The sequence below is a fragment of the Protopterus annectens genome, chromosome 6.part0 (assembly GCF_019279795.1).
Source record: "Protopterus annectens isolate FY-2018-M chromosome 6.part0, PAN1.0, whole genome shotgun sequence".
Classification (NCBI taxonomy): Eukaryota; Metazoa; Chordata; order Ceratodontiformes; family Protopteridae; genus Protopterus; species Protopterus annectens.
In genome coordinates this window covers 347,679,081-347,692,818 of record NC_056737.1, presented here as the reverse complement: position 1 = coordinate 347,692,818, position 13,738 = coordinate 347,679,081, and positions in this window count along the sequence as shown.

Sequence of the window (13,738 nt, the reverse complement as noted above, 5' to 3'; positions counted from 1 at the left end):
GCCTTCCTTCTCAGGCCTAAGGACTTCCAAAACCATTACTGCTCTTTCACAGTTTACATACTGGCATAACGCCACTATTTGCACATTCGTCTTAGACATGTTTGCAGTGTGGGACTATGAGTACCTTTCTAACTGTTTGGATTTCTCCTTAGTGCATTTTAATTAAAGTAATTTACACACTATGTAACCAAATAATCTATACCTGAATAACTTTAAATATTTGTTCTGAATTATTCTTCAGCCCTATACAAAATAGTTTGTTGTTATTCTCATTTCATTTTTGTGATTTATAGCTGTTAATTTTTATCATTATCATCATCACAGTAACGACAGCAACAACCAATATTGCTAGGTGCAACGCTGCCTTCAGTCATTTCCTAGATGCCAAATTTAGAAGCAAACCAATACAACAAAGTAAATGGATGAAACGACTATGCCTCCATTCTTTTGCTTAATCAAGCATGTTTCAAAGTAATAAATACAAGCTCCCAAATCAGACTGGAACAAACCCTTTCCTTTAAGACTTCAGTTTTTAACACCACTTTCTTCTATGAATCAGATACCTTATTAAATTCACAATGACATTCTGTTTCAGAAAAGGCAATAAAGTATTCATAAAAGAATTGGCGGAGACCTACCTACTAATCATACACATTCATAGTTCTTTGCAGACAGGTGACAGGTGAAATATTGCTGACATTTAAAATAGCGTTAAGTAATGCAACAGAATATGTCTAGGTATAAACTATTAATAAATAAGAGAATAAAATAGTTATGACTGATAGGGTTACACTTTTAGTTTGCAAAGAATGTTCTACCTTAGTCACAAATAAAACTGGTAAAAACTAGGCAAGTAATAGAATAAATATCAAACATTATAGTTTCCAATTAATTATTACTACGGACATAAAAAGCCAGAAGAAGGAAATGGATGTGGCAAGAGACCAACACTTTAAATAAACTCATAACTTAATTTATATAATTTAAAATCCTTTTAGTTTCTAAGCATATTACCAAATAGGTAACTCAATTACCTATTAATTCATGTTCCAATACCTGCTCTAGCCTTTTTAGAATCACAGGGCAGCCAGATTTGTTCTGTTGTTTTACAGGTGCAAGACAGAAAAATTAACCTGACCTGGCTGCCAGTATATCAGGGCACACACTATATACATAGGATCAAGAGTATTGCCAGTTTATTTACCTATATGTGTTTTAGATGCATGAGGAAAATGAAGTAGTCAGAAAATAAATTCCACATTGTGACAGAGATGATATACATATTCCTTACATTGGATATGTCTAACTATATAATGCAGTGGAGAACCAAGCACTGTAACACAGCAATGCTATCTATATCATTGTATTGGTCTGATTCAGTCATGTTAGTCAATGTAATTATATATGAGATTAGTAGCTGACTTTTATGTACTGAAAAGGACATAACATAAAAAGTATCATATATTGCAAAATGGGTACATGAAGGGCATAGTAATCTGGCTATCCAACTGGGTTGCTTTGAATGCTGATTTAATCAACTTAAATGCACTGGGGTGCATTGCATTTTAGAAAAAAATGGTGACTACAGAGACAAATTATCAAAAACTGGCAATGATACTTATTCTTTGTAATAATGAAAGGGGTAATATTTTAGTTACAGGCTGTGCAGGTCATTTATATTTTAATTTGAGGGAAAATATTCAGTTTTCAGATTAGTTGATTAATGCATAGACTCAACATAACTCTGTTGAACCATGTGAGAAATATATGTGCATTTTCATGGAACAAAAGGAAGGGAATTTGATATTCAGCAGAACACAACAAAGGGCAAATTTCCTTATCCCTATTATAATGTGATCTTAGCCAGAGCTAGGTACTGTTTTGTTCTGTGGGCAAATTATATTTGCCCTTTCCCCACTGTAGTGTGATGTTGCACTTGGTATATATAATTAGTGGGGGGTGTTGTCCCCCCTACATGAGCAGGGTTCGATGAATGGCTGTCCAGTACATAGCACGTGTTGTTCCATGTTTGGCCAACTATGACTCTTCGATAAGATTATTTTTGTTCATTTGCCTCTTTGATGAAATGTCTGATTGATGGTACATGGTCGATGAATAGCTGTTTGACAAATGTATCATTCAATTACTAAACATAGACCTGTGACATTATTAATCTTATTAGAGGGACTTTTTGTGACATTATATTTGAGACTGGGCAGTATATGGAATATTTCTTAGAGAGGTTTGAAAAAAAGAAAGACTGTAGTCTGTGGAACTCTTATGTGGTGCAGACTTTTACTAGAGAGACTAAAAAGAGAATTACTTTACAATTTTGAATGGAGGTGGATAAGGAAGCATTGAAAGACTGTTTAAAAAAACTGTATGCAAAGAAATGATGGATATTATAAAAATGCGTGATGATAGAGATTTATGGACTGGTGGTGGGATTGTGGGATTATTATGAAGAAAGAGAAGGATATTATTATAGATATTTGAAGTATAATAAATTTTGAAGGAAGTATAGGTTATGTAAGATATAAGGGACAGCCGAAAACTTATTTATTTTTTATTTATTTATTTATTTATTTATTTTTTAGGGAAAGAACAATCATTTAATAAGTAATTGTGATAACAGAAGATGTTTTGTTTGTGGAAAAGTGAAGCATGAAGCAAGGAAATGTTATATGATGTGGAAAAACGGGACATTAACACAGTTAATTGTGATGAACACTTACATGTTAAACAAAAAGAGCAGACACAGGAATATGTACATGATGTAGCAAAAAATGTAAAGCATGATCATGAAAAAATATTATACAAGAAGAAAATAAAAAAAAAACATGACATATAAAGAAAATAAAAATAATAAAAATGAGGAATTAGTACCAGAAACAAGTAAAGAAGAAGATAGTAACTGGAAAATAGTAAGGAATAAAAAAAAATCAATAGGGAGAAGGGTGAAAGGTAAGAAAATAAGATTTAAAAGTGTGATTATGAAAGAAAATAAGAAAGATAAGGAATAAGATAAAATATAATTGGGAAGAACCTGGTAGGTTTATCAATAGTACAAAAAATGTTAAAACAAGGTTAGGTGTAATGGAATGGCGTATGCTACTTGATATGCATGTAATTATCCTAGAGGATACAAGAATCTTAACAGAAAATGAAAGGAAACAGATGGAAAACATATGGGCTGGGAACATTGTATGGAACATGGGAAAAGATACATGTTTAGGGATTGCTGTGTTATGTAATGAAACAGTTAATGTCTTTGATTGTACTTTAATAGAGTCAGGTAGAATAACAGTGTTAGATATAACATATAAGAAGGAAGTATATAGAATTATTGCAATCTATGCATATGTCACTAAAAAGGAAGAGAAGAAATGTTCATAAAATCTTAAATTTTGTAGGAGTGAATATGGAAATAATGTTGCTGGATATTTTAATTGTGATTTCAGGAAAAGAAAGAAAGAAGGGAATGATGTCAAAACAGTTTATGAAATAATGAACAGCGGAAATGTATATGTGTATATATATATATATATATATATATATATATATATATATATAGATATAGATATGAGATAATATACACTGGACGTATAAAAGAAATGAGATTAAAGCAGACTGATTATTTTATAATATCTGATACTTTGAAAGTTATATCTAAAGAACAAAGGAGACTGGTTTCTCAGACCATTTGGCTGTATGAATAGAAATAAAAGAAAAGCAAGAATATATATATATATATATATATATATATATATATATATATATATATATATATATATATAGATAGATAGATAGATAAGTAAAGATATTAAAAGACTGAACGAAAAAGATTTAGATGAAGAACAAAAAAAAGAAATTGCTTGATTATGGGAAATTCATGTAGAAATTAGAATATTTTATAAAATTGGACTGACTGGTGATTATGTTTTAAATGGAAATATAAAAAGCATTTTCTAGAATGTCAAGTGATGAAAAGAGAAAAAGAAAAGCAAAAATATAGGTTGTTAAGTCAGACAGTATTCAGTGAAATATTAAGAGATAATAAAAACTTTTATGGAAAGCAGAAGGAAATTTATGAAATGAATCAAGAGAAGATTAAGAATATGTTATGTAAGCAGTGATACATTTTACAAGGGAAAAAAGAAGAAGTAGCTCCATATTTGAGTAAAATGGTGAGAGAAATTGAGAGGGTAATAAGAGGACTGGAAACAAATGAAGGTGAAAAGGTGAATACACAAAAAGAAATACTTGAGCTAATAGAACAGTATATAAAAACACATTTAGGAAGAGAGAGATAAAAGAGAGGCAAATATGGGAAGTAAATAAGTTAAGCAAAGAAGACAATGAGATTATGGAAAAATATAAATATAGGAGAGCTTGTTTTAATCTTAAAATACTTGGATATAGAGAAAGCTATGGGATTGAGCATCATGTGTACTATAATATGAAAAAATGGCAAAAATGTACTTTGTAGAAGTTTCAAATGAATGGTTAGAAAAAGGGATACATGAAAAAGAGATATGTAAGGGGACCATGAAATTTATATGGAAGAAGAGGAAGAAGGAAGACATTAGGAATTGGAGACCAATAGTACTAATTAAACAATACAGATTATAAAATATTTATGAGAATAATAGGGAAAAGACTAGGAAAAGGTGTGGATAGACTGATGGCAACTATGATTTTTGGGAAAAAAGGAAAGAAAGTTGGGATTTATTATGGGTGTTAAGAGAGGTAATAGATGATGTTATAAATAAAAAAGTGGAAACTAAAGTATTGGTTGGAAATGTAAATACAAGATGAAGAATTATAGAGTATATTAAGAGATTATAATGTAAGATAAATAATAATAAAAGTTATAAGATCCGTACATGAGAATATTATTATTAAAATAATATTAAATGGATGGTTAAGCAAATAAATAAGAATATAGTGTGGGATAAGACAAGATTGCCCAGCAAGCAGCATCTTATTTGCATTAGTTATGAATGCAATTATAAACTCAATGAACAGAGAACTGAAAATAGCAAGGTATAAGACAATAGAGAGGATTTATGTCCCAGTTATTCTTACTTGTGCAGATGATATGTTTTTAATTACTAAAAACAAGAAATGGATGGAACAAGGAATAAGGAAATTAAATAAGTACTCAAGTATGTTTGGTCTAAGCATCAATTAGGCTAAAAGTAAAGGAAGTGGATTTTTGGGTGAGTTAGAAGGTATTCACTTTAATGATGAAGAGATAGGTATTCTAGGAATAATGTTTGGGGTTAATATGAAGAAGGAAACACAATGGAAGAGACTGATACAAAAGCTGGGAGAGACATGTATATTTTGGAGGTCAAACAGATTATCATATAAGAAAAAAGGTTTATTTAATAAACTCAATTTTGTTAGCTAAGATTGCCTTTTTGGCAAGCATATATATGATCCCATCTAAGTATGAAAAATAATTATTGATTATATTTTCATTTATTTGGGGATCTAGATTAAATCCTGTGAGGAGAGGAATTTTGCATGTTCAGGAATAAGAAAGAGGATTAGGGTTATTAAATCCTACAGTACATGCAGCTTCATTGAATTTCTATAAAGTGTTGAAGGGATCAAAAGAAGAAAATAGGAACATAGTAAATGATATAATGAAAATCAAATATAAAGATATCTAGGAAAGTTTAAGATATGGAAAAAGATGGAAGAATAATGTCAATAATGAGATTAAAGAATATCAGATAAGATATTATTATGAAAAATAAAAATAGGAAGTGTGGAAACCAACAGAAAATAATGGTATGAAAATGTAATGAGGGAATGTTATTATATTTATCCTTGGAAAAACCTAGATAATGAAAAAATACATGATATTAAAATAAGGCTTATATGGAGCAAACATTTAAAAGTGAAGAAAATTGATAAATAATTGTTTTATGTTTTGTGGGTCATATGGGATGAAAGACAGAATGAGAGAAAATATAATGGGAAATGGGTATTAGCTGAAATTTTGAAAAAGATATGTTTTGGTTGTGGAAAAAAGAGTGGTGAGAATAATTGAAATTAAATATATGAAGTTATATGATGTTATGTTAGATGTAAGCAATTGTAAATAATGTATTGCATATAATGTAGTGTATATAAGCTGTTATAATCAGTAAAGGACCCCTTCTCTTTGATATATGCTGTGGAATCTTTTACTTCCTCTTGAGCTGTTACCAACTCAAGCAGATGGGACTGATGTTTAATGCCTCATCTGAAGGATGATTCACTCAGGAGTGCATCAACCCCTTTACTGCAATGCCAGCAATGCATTTTCCTTATGTGGGAATTGAACCCACAGCTTTCTGTACCAAAGGTGAATGTGCTGCCTTTTGTGTTACTGACACTGATAATTTTTAATTTTGTATTTAAAACATCAAATAGGTTTGTAATTGATTTAGAAAGATCAGTCATTCCTTCATATGTATTGGTCTGCTAGGATTTAAATGTAGTTGTCTAAAAAAAAATAATTATTACTGAAGTTCCTCCGGAGACATCAAGGTTAATTATCAGTGAACTGGCCTATATATCACTATAGTGACTAACAATGGACCCATACACTGCAAAGGCCCTCAGCAAATATTATCAGGTATGTGACTGCTAACCTCCAAAAAAAACTAGCCTCCAAAAAAAAGCAACTGCAAACATAATGTTCAACTAGGCTACAATGTGCACCTAAAAATGAAACTGGTGCAGATTGCCTTTTTTTCTCAACTTCTCAAGTGTGTGTGGTTGGCTCTCCCTCATCAGATTTTAAATATTCCTCTTGCATACTTTCAAAGTTGCTGGAAAAACATTTTTTCCATTAGATGCATTTTCGAAGGGTATGCATTCTGAAGCTCAGATGTCTATCATTTACTGACTAAAATCCTCAACCACAGATTTTATGAGGAAAATATTAAAAATATAGTTCAACTTCAGAGACTTTCTGTAAAATCAGGGGAAAGTTCATTAGAATGTATTCACTACCCATATCTTTTTGCCTGCCAGTATTTGAAAGAAAAAATACTTACATCATGCTATCACTGGCTGCTCTTTTCCATAGCAACAATACTTTGGATATTCATGAGATTTCTGCTCTTTGTTCTCCAATGAATTAGTTACATTTGGGGACAAAAAGTAAGCAGTAAAACATGCAATCCACCCTTAGAATGCTGCAGGTTTGATCAGGGTCACCTAATGGTACATTAAGTAGCAATAAAACAAATCACCCCAAATTTAGGAAAAATACAATTATTTTTTTTGGATTAGTGTTCAGTGAGACTGTTGACTACTTTGTGATCACACAAGAGGTATGTCCCTTTCCTTCCATTACACAATTTTCGATGTCTTTGTTTCATAATCTTGCAACTCACCACTAGTTTTATTAGCAGATTACATTTAAGAAAATATTAATCCTAAATAATTTATTAAAATATACATCAAGATGGAGTCTTCCAGCATAAATTATCACACAAGTGATACAGTTTTCCTTAGTGCAGTAATAATTTGAAGTCCTGCACACACAAATAATTAGGCAACCTGATGGTTGAAAATGTGTCCTGTTACCATTTTAATCTAACTAGTAAATCAGCTGTCATTACCCGGTCATTTTTAAATACTAGAAAGTGTGGATACTTCTGCCAGAATTGGATTCCTGAGGTAGAATGTAACATCATATGAGTACCTTTAAGAGGGTCTATATCAAAACTTCGAAGAAGTAAAACGTCGAACGTTAAAACATCAAACCCACAATATCGAATGATGAAAATAGCGAAGCCCAGAAACATCGAAATCTTACCTAGAGCAAGATTTTGGTGGGCCATTCCGTGGCTTCGCTATTTCCTCCACTGTGGTACTATAGTTATGGACCTTAAGGTTAGGGTGCGGGTTAAGGTAAGTGGATAATTAGTAATGTATGTATGGTTTAGTGTGGGCTTGGGTTTTGTTAACTGTATGCGTGTGGTTTATTTATTTTGGTGTGCTTGTGTTGTGTGTATGTTTCTCGGAACAGCAAATTCTTTCCCTGGGAAAAAAAATTGCTATTCTGAGCATTCGATGTTTTCAATATTCGAAATTCCAAGTTCGAACATATGGTGTTCGATATATTGGAATTTCAAATATATGATATAGACCCCCTTTAAGAGTATCTCATTTACATCTATAGACACTCTTTAAAATTCTTGAATTTATTTTTATTACTTGATTATGGATTTGCTTGTGCCTCTAACCATTTCCATCATTACCCACAACTTGAGTGAATCATTATGAAAACAGTGATGCTTGAGTGCATGTTACCCTGAGACTCAAAACTAATTCTTTGTGGGTGAAGGTACAACCTAAAGCTCCATAGTACATCATAAAATTAGAGTTTTGTAACCTACAATGAACATTATAAAGTCACAATACCCCGTATGACTGCAGCTCTTTCATTTTCTTTTCAGGCAGTATATTACCTTCAGGACTGCCATAATTACTCCACTAGTGTTAGGTCCTCTTCTATCCCAGTGCCACATTGGCCAAATGCACTCCCAGATGTCCCCACTGTTCTGTCTGAAATGTATTGCAGACAACTTGCATGAAACAATTTGGAGACACTGTTTTCTTGGTGCTTATGTTTTGTTATGCAAATTTGCTTCCATCTTAGTATGGCCTCATAAATGAAGCTTTGAAATTATGCAAGGAAAAGGAAAAAAACACATTTTACTTAAGTTAGGGAATAGACATAAAAGGAAGATATAATTGAAACATCTTCTTTCATCTTCTGAATGTGCTTTCCATAGTTTCATAAAGGGTGCATGTTTATGTTAGTAGCTGAGACAATGCATTTATTTAAACTGAACGTGTCTACTATTTGCTAAGTCCACACCCCAGATTGTCTTATTTCTGCTAACTGCTTACACTGGAGATAGAGTGGGCACAAAATATAAAGATTTTGTATTCTGTTCCCACTGTATCTCCTTACACTGGGGATTCAGTGGGCACAGAATACAAAATCTTTATACTTGTGCAATATACACATTTTCATTGCACTGCTTAGGATGCAAATTAGAATTTCCCATGAATAGCAATGTCTGGACATTTGCATTTTAATAAAGTATGCAAATGGAGTGCACTGAACCCTTCAGTAGAATGGGGACATGTGGGCGAGAACATAAAGTTTGAAAGGCTTAACAGTTTTCAAGCAAAAATTATGTTACTAGACATATCTTCATACTGTTCCCGTTCTAATGCTCAATGATTTGTGGGTGATTATGAATGCTTAGACTAATAAGTCTTCATCAGTGTTGTTTATTAAGTGATTAAAATATAACTTTAGATAGACATTGCTTTAATTCATAATGGTTGCAGACATTTGGAGTATATTTGTAGCTTTAATTCTGCAAATTTGTTATGTTCTGCTGTGTCCTGTAATTTATATCATGATGGCTTCCTGGTAAGAATAGCACATGTACAATTATCAGTTCCCATGACTGGTTAGCTATGCTATCCTTAATCTGCCCACAATTCTGTGACCGTCTATGTTTCCATGTGACTTAGATCTTCTTTCAGCCAGCATGTATAACAAGCTGTAGTATACATTACCAATGTCACATGCCACCCAGATTTGGTACTAGGTAGGACAGGGGTAGTACAAAAAGAGCTCTGTGATGCTTTCTCTGGAGATGTTTGTTTGATGTACATATAGCAGAACACATTATTCCACTGCAGGGACTTCATGGGATCTTTTTGATTATTCACCCAGTATTCAGCTGAAATTTACAAAGGTTACAGTTTGCTACATCATTAAGTTAGCCAGGTGCCCTTTTTGTTTTATAGTATCTATGGAAGAGATTTTCAAAGGTATTTATCTAAACTTTTTGAGAAAAGGCTTCCTTTTCAAAACTGGTCAATGCATTTAAAATATATGTATTTAATATCACAGATCCCAGTTTCAGAAATGACTTGCAGCAGGCAGAATAGCTTTATGTTTTCGTACAGTACGGAGACAGATGGGTTGATACATTCATAATACCTGTGTATTCATTATGAAAAAAAATAATTTTTCTTGTGTAAAATTTTATCATCTGACTCATAAATGAATCAGATCTATGGATCTACATAGTAATGAAATTCTAACTGCTGCAATTTTAGTAGTGCATGCATAATGAAATTAAATGTTAAACATGTTTAGTGTTAAATGTTAAATGATTTAGAGTTGCTTGTATACTCAGATATTTTTAAAAAGAAAACATTTATTTTTGTCTTCTAATAAATTTACATCTTTAGAGAACAAGATATAAAAGTTATCATTACTAAATAAGCATATATATATATATATATATATATATATATATATATATATATATGTATATGTATATATATATATTATTTTTTTTAATAATGCTTTCCTTTGATCCATTCTATCTTTCAGTAAAGGCTATAAGACTTTAACAGGCAGAACTCATAGCAGGATGAATTAATATTGCTGCTGTGACTTCAGTGCCTGACACCAAAGAAAGAGTTACATTGGACTTACGAGGCCGTGTAATCAGGATCTTGCAGGCACTGACATTGTTCAGTAAGACCCTTTCATTGTTGCTGGAGACAGAATCAGGTTAATACACAGTGTAAACAAGTTTTCCTAAACCAGAAAGCATTCTGAAGTCAAGCTCTCAAAAATATAAGGTCAGCCTGCAAAAATGTTTTACTTCTGGTGGCGATCATTCAATGCATAGAAATTCACATCATTTCAGCAATGTCATAAAATGAGATATCAAAGTATGAAAAATCAGTGCATAAAGAGTACAACATATTTAGTAGCTTGCTATCATAATGACAGCAGACAGACATTAAAAGGTAATCTGCAAGCAGATAAAACAATATACATCAGTGATGTGTAGACACAGTACAAGAAAAAACAGGCTAGTGATTTGCAGTCGATGTTTAGTACCTGACTGTCAATGGTATAGACAGATGATTTGTAGGGATATGTCCTTGGTGCATTTCATAAGGGGAAAATACTCATGTGCAAATCGGTTGAGAAGTATGATGTGTACCCAAAATTAGATGAGAGGTCCTTATTGGCTGTGGTAAATCATGTAGTTTAAATGCATGCAGATGGCACACATAACTAGAGAGCTAAAAATGAGTGCAGCTATATTAGATGATAGAGACAGGATATATATTCACAATATTTGTTTTGCTTTCATATTTCTAACAGGTAAAGTGTCTATCTTCATTAAACTGATATAATCCTGTACGCAAGTGTTTTAGCACAAACTCACTAAGATACTAGCAGGTGGCAACCCAGGTCATGCAGGAGAATGTCTGAAAGGTTATGTTTACACTGACTTACTGACTGACTTGTAAAAGTTTAGTTTTGTTACAAAAGTGTGGGTCTCCTGATATGTGCCAAATGAGAACATCAGTGGTCAATAAGACACTCTGTTTTCAAGCTATGCTTTCATAGCACTGGCAGTCTGAGAAAATGAGAGCAAATTGATAATAACAGAAACAGTCCTGTGCTCCTTTGCAGCTGTAAAGTGCAAACACATGTCACAATCAAGGAAGGCTAGTGTGCGTGAGAGTGTGTGTGTGCTTCCAATGCATTGGTGTATTGCATGGCTGTATCTCATGCTATTACAGTAAAAGAATGGCAGTATAGCAGTCATTAGTTTGACCACAGGGGTATGTATAGCAAACTGCCAACCCTGTGCGCCATGTAAATGGAGAAGGAATGGAGTATATGTGAAAGAAAAAAAGACAGGAACTTAAAACAGAGGGAAATGCATAAAGATAATCATGAGGTACTTAAGCTGGGGGGAAGAAGAGTGTTTTTAAGGAAAAGATCCCCTTTTTCATATATGGAATATAAGAATAGGTGAAGAAAATAGTGAGGGAAGGTTATAGATAGGATAAAGAGAGATGGGCAGACAGAATGCAATAGACAGAAGCAGTAGAAACACTGAAGGTTGGGAGGATAGTGGATGGACACAGACATACAGGACAAGCAGTGATGTAGAAGGCTGGATAAAGAGTAAAGAATGACAATGACACATAAAGTAGAGACAAAAAACACTGTGATGAGAATAGAGTATGATCCCAGCATGTTACATTCCACATTCTTTGAGGGGGCAACGAGTCTAGGCATCTGTCACTTGGATGACCAATGATATTGGCTGCATGCTCCGTCATGTCCTGAATGGTGAGTTCTGCTGGTTCATAACTCCTCAAGCCATGCCAGAAACACTCCATGCCAATACTGTGGGCAACCAGTTTCTGCTGAACCACTGCAGACACCAGCCACTGCACTAGTGCTGAGAGGGGTCTACTTTAATTAAACGAAAGCGGAATCCATTGAATACAAATCCATTGACATGTAAACAGTGAAATGCGGAAACATCAAACGCACTAAATAGCGAAATCGTAAATGTCAAATTGTCATAGTTGGCCCATCTGCGGTATAGCTCTGTAAGGTAAGTGTGCGATAGTTACGGACCTTAGGGTTAGGGTGCGGGTGAAGGTAAGTGCATAGATAGGTAATGTATGTAAGGTTTAGTGTAGGGTTTTGTTAAGTGTATGTGTGTGGAATATTTACTTTGTGTGGGTATAGTTCTGTAGGGTAAGTGTGCAGTAGTTACAGACCTTAGGGTTAGGGAGGGGTTAAGGGTAGTGCATAGATAGTTGTGTATGTGGGGTTTAGTGTAGGGTTACAAGTGGGGTTTTGATGCTTTAATATAGGGTTAGTAGTAGGGTTTTGGTTAGTGTATGCATGGGTTTTTTGTTGTTGTGTTTGCATAGGTAGTATGTTACGAGTGGTGGGGTTGGCCAACTATTGCAGTTTCGATGTTTAAATTTTGTGGTTTTACATGCTCAATGTTATCGCATTTCACTGTTTATGCGTCGACGGATTCGTATTCAACGGATTCCACTTCCGTTTAATTAACGTAGACCCACTGAGAGACCAGAGTAGAAACTTGCAGACCCCTTGCAGGTGAGAGGAATTCACCTTCATCCTGAGAAATGTTCATGGATCATACCAGTGACCCATTCAGGTCACCTCCAGCATGAGAAGAATTGTTGCCCTGCTGAGTCTACCCGTCTTCTAAAATTGGACCTGCTGCAATATAAAGTAATAGTAAAATTATTACACATATATTCTACAAACAGAAACACAGTTCTACAGTAGACTGGCATAGATGCTAGGATTTATTCAAGTACATTAAGCTCTCACTCATCTGCCACAGGATAAGAACACATGCATATTGGCATATACATAAAACAATTACAATAACAGAAGTCAGTAGTATTGAAAAAGTACTTATAGCAAATTTCTCGCTCTTGTTTCCCTACTATTTCCTCCCACTGCTGAAGCAGGTCAGTGTGACATCACCTGAGATCACTGTAGTGATGCAGGCACTTCATCCCAAAATGGATGATGCTAGTGGCATTAGTCATCATCCTGGCGAACTCATGCCAGGCATTACCTTCCACAATGGATCTTCATACTGCCCCAGTAGGTGCTCCTCAATGCACCTGTGAAGGAAGAACAAGAAAATCTTGCTATCCTCGGCACACCAGTCTCATGACCTGCATTCACCAGTACCTGAAGTAGCCAAGGCCACTCAGTCAGGCCCATTAAAGAGCAAAATGGAAACTTGTGTTCATGGGTGCACATTTGTGGATCACATTCTCCACAACATAGTGCTGATACAGCATGTATCTGTCACTG